This window comes from Silene latifolia, chromosome 11 (assembly GCF_048544455.1).
Source record: "Silene latifolia isolate original U9 population chromosome 11, ASM4854445v1, whole genome shotgun sequence".
NCBI lineage: Eukaryota > Viridiplantae > Streptophyta > Magnoliopsida > Caryophyllales > Caryophyllaceae > Silene > Silene latifolia.
Window position 1 is genome coordinate 203,908,335 of NC_133536.1, and position 9,753 is coordinate 203,918,087.

A 9,753-nucleotide genomic window follows, 5' to 3' on the forward strand; every position below is an offset into this window, starting at 1 on the left:
ATCACACCATACCGCTTCTCGTGAGGTCACAACCTCACACAAACATTTACATACATCTAAGACCCATAATCACATCCAAATAGTCAATCCTGATTACGTAAGTTACCACTTGACAATGAATATCTCTTATCCGGACTTAACACAGATGCCTTTCATAACATACCCTCTCATACACTCAATTATCACCACCCGACGAACGTAGTCATATCATCAGTACCCAATTACCAGCGAATACCTCATATATCCATATTTTACAGTCCCTCAAAACCACACATACCAACCAAGCCTCCACAAAACAACCTTTTTAGAACGACTAACTTCTCTATTTACCCTCATCCTTAACCACTAGACAACATTATGACACCACCATCTCCCATGCAATTACTCTCTTACTATCACTTCTTAATATGACAATCCGCTTCCTCTCTTTGGTTATCATCCCAAATAACGAACATCCAATCCATCAACAAAATCTACCTCAACATTATTCCCAATTCTATTTTTAATCATATCGTTACCTAACTCTCCACCAAATTCTCAGATCGTGCAAACACTTTACAAGCTTCTTATTCCCTTAATACCTCAAAACTCACGGCTAACATGTCGTTCTGTTCTCCTATATAACCATTAACTCACACCCTCTAGTGAGGCTATCGTACATTTCCATAATTTCCTACCTTCATGCTCCTTAACTCCGGTCATCGTTCTCTCAACTTACTTCCATCCCTCTTTCCCTCCTTTTACTCAATAATGCCAATTAATAAGTCATCTCCTTTCTCTGTCTACCTAACTCTTTAGTCACTTGTTTATTTTCCATAGCTCCACAACTCTAATTCCATTAATTCACATCAATATCTTGACATTCTTCTTATCATTTATTCTCTCTCATCTTGCTTCTCACTCACCCTTGTCACATCAAGTCTACACACTAATGGTTACTCTTCCATTAGTCGTATCTCCCTTTCGCATCTCTAGAAACCAAAATTCACTTCATACCGTTAATTGTCCAAAGAATTACATATTAGGCTCACCCCTTGATATTCCAACTTCCCAAACTTAACCACTATTTACAAATCCACATCACAACATAACTTCCTCTAAGTTCACTATATACCTCTCTTCCCTATCTTCTTACTACAACCTTCCATTACATATATCCTTAAGCAACTCTATCCTAGTTGTCTTCCTCCATAAATCCTTACACATCCAAATATACCACTATTCGTATCCCTTATCTCAATTTTTCATTCTCATGCTTCTTTACACTTACATCACCCTTGCCCATGTACACTTACTTTTATACTACTCAACACACGACTATATCACTCATCATATCTCACAAAACATGCTCTTTACCTCGATTAGCTCATCATTCTTCCCTTTTTTTTTTTTTTTTTCCACTATCCTTCAATCACACTAACACATGTCTTCCTTACCCAACACATGTCCCTCATAAGCCGTCATTCTCCATGTCATAACTTCCGGTAACTTACGTATCAAGACCGTCTCACATATAAAAGAATGCGTTAAGACTCAAAACACACATGCGTATATACCCTACGACTCAAAACAATGTAAAAACATAGCCACCGACTCAAAACAAAAGTAAGAACATAGCCACCGACTCAAAGTGGCCGCCCAATGCGGTACTCGGTTGAGTACATGACATACTAGGTCGAGTACAAGGTACTCGGTCGAGTAACTATATTACTCGGTCGAGTTTTCGACTCAGAAGCAAACCCAATTGTCGCAGAAGAATTACTCGGTCGAGTATTGGGAATACTCGGCCGAGTAGACCTTACTCGGTCGAGTATGCGACTACTCGGCCGAGTTCACGACTCAGACGCTAAAAAGTATTATCACAGAGAGATTACTCGGCCGAATATGGAATACTCGGTCGAGTATAAAAGATACTCGGCCGAGTAGGGACTACTCGGTCGAGTATCGGCGCAGTTCTCAGCACCGACCAGTTTTCGTAAAACAGTCATATCTCACTCGTTACTTGGTCAATCAGGGCATGTGACCTATCGTTAGAACCGTAAGAAGACAAGCTATCACCTCCAATTGGAATTACAGCAATATCATTTATAGAACTCAACTTATTACAGTTTTAATACAACCCTTCCGTAATCGATCTTCATACCAATCAAATTTCCTAAACCAAAACAATTTGAACATGCCTAAAGCAACAACAACAACTCAAAACTCCAAGAAACCAGTACACAAGTGAACTCTTATCATACTCACATGAAAATTAAACACGACATTCACATATACAGACGCATGACCTTAATCACATGCTTCTACCAACAATCAAGCATTAAAATCATCATATTCATATGCACATGTACCACTACCATACTTCATGCTCAACATTGTATTAAACAGGTAACATGATCACATTCTTCATGCTCAATATCAACCAGATACAATTTCACAATTCACTTTTCATCTTTTACCATGTTCCAACACTTAACATGCCAACATATTCCATGCTCAAAGTTTCAACATCAACAAATCGTCGAAATATCTTTCAACTACTACCATATTCCACTTCTTTCCTCATTTAATCCAACCATGCACAAGATTCAAACTATAGATATCAAACACACATAGCTCAAACATACAACAGTTTCCCCCCCATGTGACCGGCTTGAGATCGTAAGGGCCTTAGTGCGACTCCGGGACGTCTCCCAAGTCTTTGCGGTAGCTCCAAACAACTCTCCCCGGGTTCATTTTATTTAGACTCCCTAAGTTCATTGAGTTCATTAGTTTTAGGTGCCGGAATCGTCGGCTCTGATACCACTTTGTAACACCCCCTCATACCAAGGTACCTTACCAAGGACTACCCTAGCATGAAAGGCTGTTACCATCTCGGTTTCCCGAGGTTAGTATATCAAAGTTACAAATTCCAAACAACATTTATTAAAGTATAAAAGTTAAATATTTCATTATCTCAGACCAACTCAAAATAAACGTACAAGGTCTTAATACAAATGAAATCCAAGACATCTAAACTCATAACAACGGAAGCTAGACTTGACGTGGTGACTCCCCATGACTGTCCCATAGCTAAACATCTGCATTACCTGTCACAATCTGCTCACCATCCCCGAATGGATCACCGCAGTTTTACAAAACAACAACACGGGGTCAAGACTTACTCAATCAATATAAGACAACAACAATACAACCAGCTGATCATCGATCTCACACAGTAACCGACTACACACCGAAGTGTGTAGCCCTGCCAGATTACCCATCGCAACAGGTAATCCTCGCCGCCAGTGGGTGACCGCAGCCCATCCCCACCTAGTCCAGCTCATCAACGAGCGACTAACAATCCCTGTCCCTTAATGTGCACATCCCCTCCCGTGACGGGTTCCACGGAGGGCGAACTAGGGTGTGAAGCCACTCCCGCAAGTGACTGCACCACAATCACACACACAAACATCACAAATTGTCACAACACCACAACCGTCACAACACAACCACACCAACACAGCTCCACAACACCCATCCTCCGATGATCGATGAGATAACAACAATTATGAACATATGCAATCTCAATCAATTAATGATCTTGAGTAGGAGAAACCCTACCTTTTCGCAATCCGCTATCTTTGCAATCAACCATACAAATGCATAACAAATATCACATCGTCACCTACAACAATAATCACATAATACAATTACACATTGCACAATCCCATTTTCCCCAATTCATATATACAGTAACCCCAAAAGAATACAAATGACAAGGGAATGAAACTTACCAACAGTAGAATAAGAGACTACACGCAAGGATCACGACGATTTACACACACAACGAGATATGAGGATGATTAGGGAGTGATTAGGGAGAGATCGCAGAATGATTAGGGTTGGAATGATGTTTAGAAACTGACGCGGGATATAAAAATAACCTTAAACACTCCCTAATCAAACCGTCAAAATAACACTCGCCAGACCGAATACTCGGTCGAGTAAAGTTATACTCGGCCGAGTATCCTCTACTCGGTCGAGTATTCACTATACTCGGCCGAGTATTCATCGGCAGAACCAAAACAACTCATAAAAACAGCACTACTCGGCCGAGTAGGCTCTACTCGGTCGAGTAGTCACCAAAGAAAATCCGTAGTGTTACATGCTTGATGATAAGGCGGCTGTTGCGGAGGAGGCAGAGGCGAAGAAATGCCGCTGAGGAGGCTGCGGAGAAGGCGGCCCATGCTGAAAAGGTAAAGGCGGCCAGGGAGGAAGCTGAGAGGGCAAAGCATTGAAGGCTGCCGAGTCGGCCTTCTGGGTCGCCCACCAAAGATGTTCTTCTGCTGCTCTGCTGAGCAAGAATAAAGCATAGGGAGACGGGCGGTCGTCACCGGATTCACCCGGCCCTTCAGACAGTTTCAGCTGTTCGGGGGCCAACTATTGAGCCTATCCTCCCTGCCATCTTTTTTGGCGCTTTCAATTCCTATGTCCGTAACCTTTTGCTGTACTTTTTGTTTTTCTTTTTCAAACATTGGTAGGTTGTGTTTAGGCTATCCCTTGTGGGGACGGCCGTCGTCTTCTTTCTTGTACTACCTGTAAACATTTCAATAAGAGTTTGTTTCTTTTGCCTCAGGCTTGGCCGAGGTCTTTATCTCATTCTCATCTGAGTTGTCTTCTTACGTTATTAGTTGAGACCTTCGGCTTGGCCGAGGCAGTTAGAATGCGTATCTCAACTGTACTTAACGTTTTTTTTTTTTTTTAAACATGTTGGCATGTTGGTCGCTTCCTCCTACGCGCACGGTCTTAGCCGAGGCGGTCAGATTCGCTATCCCAACCACCGTTGTGAGCATGTTTGCGTATCAGTCGTTGTGTCCCCGTCACTCTCGGTCTGGCCGAGGCAATCGGGGTAACGGCCGAGGCGTTCGTATCTGTAGACGTGTTGATCGCTTCCTCTTTCACTCTCGGTCTGGCCGAGGCGTCCGATTTGCGTTTCTCAATCGTACTTATACGTTCCTAAGCATGCTGGTCGTTGTGGCGAGTAACAGCTGCTGTTGGCAAGTCGCGTTTCCCTCGTCACTCCCGGCTTTGGCCGAGGCAACTGAGTTTACGTTTCGACTGCTCTCCGTATCTATAGACATATTGACCGCTTCCTCTGCCACTCCCGGATTGGCCGGGGCAGTCAGATTTGCGTCTCAACAGTGCTCATACGCTTTTGTTCTTCGGTAGTGACTGCCCGGCTTTGGCCGCGGCGTCTACTCTGGCACGACTATGGAGGGGACAAGTATTTTGATGGAAAACTTGGATTATTCTTCATAAGGTGTATTCATACGTTGGGGTGTCCACAACGGTCTCGGACACCTCCGCCGTTTATACAAAATATTTCCTTAAGTTGTCCGTGTTCCAGTGGCTCATTAGAGGAACACCCTCCATGTCTGTCAGCCGGTATGTACCCGGCCTCATTTCTTCAACCACTTTGTAGGGTCCTTCCCAGTTGGCCGTCATTTTACCATGGATGTTTCCTTTGTTGGTTGCGGCTGACTTTCTTAGGACTAGATCTCCTACTCTTAAATCTCTTTTGTGGACCCTACGGTTGTATGCTCTTCTCATTCGGTTTTGATATACTGCCAAGTTAAGCCGTGCCGTGTCCCGATTTTCTTCGACCAGGTCTAGGGAGGCTCTCAGGCCTTCTTCATTTTCGGCTGGGTCAAAGGTCTGCGTTCTAAATGTCGGCACCGATGCTTCAATTGGCAGCACGGCTTCAGACCCATAGACTAGGTGGAATGGACTGTATCCCGTTGCTTCTTTCTCCGTGGTTCGAAGTGACCACAGGACGCCGGGTAGTTCATCAACCCACCTTCCCTTTAGATCTTCAACTTTCTTTTTCAGCCCGTTTAGGATTATTTTATTAGCTGCTTCCGCCTGCCCGTTGCTCTGAGGGTGGCACACGGAGGAGTATGCAAACTTGATGCCGAGCTCTTCTAGCCAGTTCATCACCATGTCACTCCAAAACTCTCGGCCGTGGTCGAATACCATGACTTGGGGTAGCCCAAAACGAGTTATAACGTTCTCCCAAATCACTTTTCTTACGGCCGTCGTGGTCTTGGCAGGTACTGCGACAGCTTCGACCCATTTGGTGAAGTAGTCAACAGCAACGATCAGATATTTTCTTCCTCCGGAGGTCGTTGGAAATGGCCCTAATAGATCCATCCCCCACTGTGCAAAAGGAAGGGGACTAAGCACCGTTGCGAGTCCCGGAAGGAGCATGTATCACCGGAGCATGCATTTGACAGTTCTTACACTTCTTGGTCTTAGTTCTGGAATCCTCAAGCATGGTGGGCCAGAAGTAGCCGGCTCGGAGAGCTTTGTGGGCTAACGTTCTCGCCCCCATGTGATGTCCACAGATGCCTTCGTGAATGTAACGCCCGTAAATTTCGGACCGTTAATATATTTCAGAAATAATTTATTAATCAAAATAAAAGTGATAATTAAGTATTTAAAGTAAAAATAATTTAAAGAAATATAATTTTATTATATTTTGAAGAAAAGTATTTATTTTGATAGTTTTGAAATGTTTAAAAATAGTTTAAACCGTGTAAAATCTTTTATTTCGAAATAAGGGAGTATCGGGGGGAAAATGACAATTTGTTTGAACGTTGGGTAAACGAATTTGGAAATGGGTCGTATGAATACTCAATTTTATTGTAATCTCGTGTTTAAAGACTTTGGACTTGACGGAATTTGCATTTGACTTACGGATTTAATTATTATTGAAACGAGTCAAAACCGACTCGTTAAAAATCCCGACTAAAAATCCCGCACGTACTTTTTTTCCTTTCCTTTCTCCTTTCACGCGCACCACCCCTTCCCCTTATTCTTTTTTTTTTTCTGATTTCCTCTATCTCCTTCTTCTTCCTTAAGTTTCAAACTCCATTTTATATAAAAACTCAAGCAAAATCGTCACAAAATCTTCATTTCTTGTCCGTTTTTCGCATAATTTACCTTTCCGGAATCCCCTCGCCACGATCTACAACTTAGTATGTTCTAATTTCAATTTTCATTAAGTTATTTTAAGACCAATTTTCGGAAATTCGGTTTTATATGCTTATTATTGTGTTTTAATTGTTTATTTAGGTGAAGGATTGGAAGACGAGTTCGGGGACTCGTATATTGTAGAGGATAGAGGTTATTTGTGGTTAGGCTTTCGGTTTTGAGGACTAATTGCTCATTTTCTAGCTTAAGGTAACATATTTCGAGTTACTCGACGAAAGATCGTCACATGTTTTTGATTTTTGTATGTTTGGTGAATTTTTGTTTGGGTAGTAATTTTTCACATGTTAAACTTAGTTGCATGCAAGCTTAATTTGTGCTTTTTGGTAGTTTAAATTATCAAAATTGAATTGGGGACGATTAATTAATTTTCAGACGGTCTTATAATGTATAAAAATGAAAAAAAAAAAAAGAAGAAATGGTGCGGCAGCGGGCCCGGCAGCAGCCGGCAGGCCCACGGCAGCCCCGGCCGGTCTTGGGGTTGGCCCGGGTTGGTCCGTGCTTGTTTTGCGGTTTTTCGTACAATATTGGTCATTTCGGGTTAATTAATATTAGAATAGTATAAGTAACAAAAAGAGTAGTAATTTGAATTGAAGTATACTAGTAACAAAAATTATGTTAATGGAAAAAAATTGTGCTTATATTAATAGTTATCACATGTTAGGGTAGTTTACAAAAGGAAATTTGTAATTAATAGGCTCAAAATGAATTTTATAGCTATAATTGAAATGTTTTGTTGATTGTCAAAACTCGAGCCTTAGTCCCTTTGATCGATGCGATGTCGATTAATTGAGTGATTGGTCACCGCAATTTGACCCGTACTGCGCGGGGCTGGGGTTGCGGGTAAAAATTCGGTTGAATGATTTAGATAATCGGCCTTTTTCTTGTTTTAGGCCATTTATTATATCTCTATTTCACATGTGTAATTAGTTGAATTTAAATAGTTTCTTATTTAGTTAGTTGAATTTTAATAGCTTCTTATTTTGTAGAAATGGCCCTAGTTTCCCCTAAAGCCTTTTATATTGTTATAATTGCTAGGATTGGAAATTAGTATTGAATTCTTATTGAGGAACTGTTGGGATTGTATCTTTGTAAATAGACATTTATATAGCTTTCACATGATAGAATATTAGAATTTATGTTGGTAAGTAGGACTTTTTGCCCTCTTAAGGTTAAGTGGGTGTCTTACTTGACTTATGTGGTGAGTTTTGGGTGGTGTGGGCTAAAATATTCAAGCTGGGACTAGCTGTGACTAGGTCCTAGGTGAGTATTTCGGCCTTCATCATAGATAGGTCTTTATAGTCTCTGACGAGTATATGTTCACTGCTTGATAGCCTTTGTGTTCCTGACTAGTGGATGTTTATCCAAGTTGGGGCATGACCTCAGGTACTAATTTTGATAGTATGGGGTCAGCTTAAGTACTAGCCGACCCTTCGGTGGTGTCCTTAGGGTACTCACTTCACTTTGTTTTAAAAAAAAGTTGTGAGTCTTGGGTGCGGTGGTGTGTATCCGCATGTCTAGGTCTCATGATTTTTAGGCTAGGGTTGTGTTGTCTCTTGGCCATGTTTTCTTAATAGTAACCGCTGAGCCAAGATACCGGTTCGATTACCTTCCCTACCTCGTGATATAGACTTGAGTTACAAAGTGACTATTGACGGTGCTAAGAACTTATGCCTGTCTTTAATATATTGCCCTTTCTTGTTTGATGATTCTATGAATCATAGAAGGTGAGATGCAAGCCGGCTATGGTTGATAGAGTTTGGATTACAATTTGTTATATGATTCACATGATAGTTAGTTGGGTCAGTTTAGGGGTCATTTGTTAAAATACATGATAAGTAAATGGTTTATCAAATTGTTTACATGTTACACTACATGTTACATTAATTTTGACGATTCGTGGCTGGGAGGACTCGAAGTTACTCCCCACTGAATTGTGGCTTTCGTGTTTGTATAAAATGCGATTGACAGGTTGTTGATGCTTTGTTTGGGGTCACAGACGGCTAGTGAGCAAGGAACCTTGGACCTAGTTTTGGCTATTCTATTAGTAAACCTTTTATACTTTTGGTTTGTATATAATTTGAAGGGACATATGTCTCCCTTTCTATTTTTGGTTTGTATCATTATATTTCCGCGTCTTAAGTTATGTATGTAAATTAGTTTATCAGTTGTTGCAGGGTTTTTGACACTCTTCTTGAGTTGGAATTGGTTGTGAATGGTTTAGTTAGAAAATTTTTGAAATTGCAGGTTTTTGGACTAGTTGAACCATTTACAAACATATCCTACCAGTTTTTCTGTAGAATTTACGTATATAATCAAGGCTAGATTTAAGGGTGTCACAGTTGGTATCAGAGCCTATTGCTCCCGATGCACGTTTGTGCACCCCACTTAGAATCACTTGACCTTTAAATAATAAACTTGAGAGAAGGGTAGGATGGGTAGAATTAGGATTTTATGTGGTAGTCTGTTTGTGATTGCTAATTGTTAGGTACTAATTAATTTTTTCTTTTGTAAGATGGATCCGCCAAGAAGAATTGATGATGCTATCTTAATAGTTCTTACTCAAATTTTCCAAAACCAACAAAATCAGCAGAATCAACAAGCTCCTTCTCTTCCTCCTTCCCATTTCTCCCTAAAACTTCTTTTGTTTTTCTTTTGGTGCCTCTTTACCCTTTATTTCAGTCTCGTTGCCTATTCGTCTTTCTAATTCCTCTTCGCTCG

The 9,753-nt window shown here is 41.1% G+C and overlaps 1 long non-coding RNA gene across 1 annotated transcript; it reads left to right on the forward strand.

Moving 5' to 3' along the window:
* Positions 1–6,888: 6,888 nt before the first annotated feature.
* On the forward strand, positions 6,889–9,288 carry LOC141615352 (uncharacterized). Its single transcript, XR_012529815.1, has 3 exons — positions 6,889–7,019; positions 7,117–7,224; positions 9,004–9,288. It is a non-coding gene; the product is annotated as an uncharacterized LOC141615352 (long non-coding RNA).
* Positions 9,289–9,753: the final 465 nt, after the last annotated feature.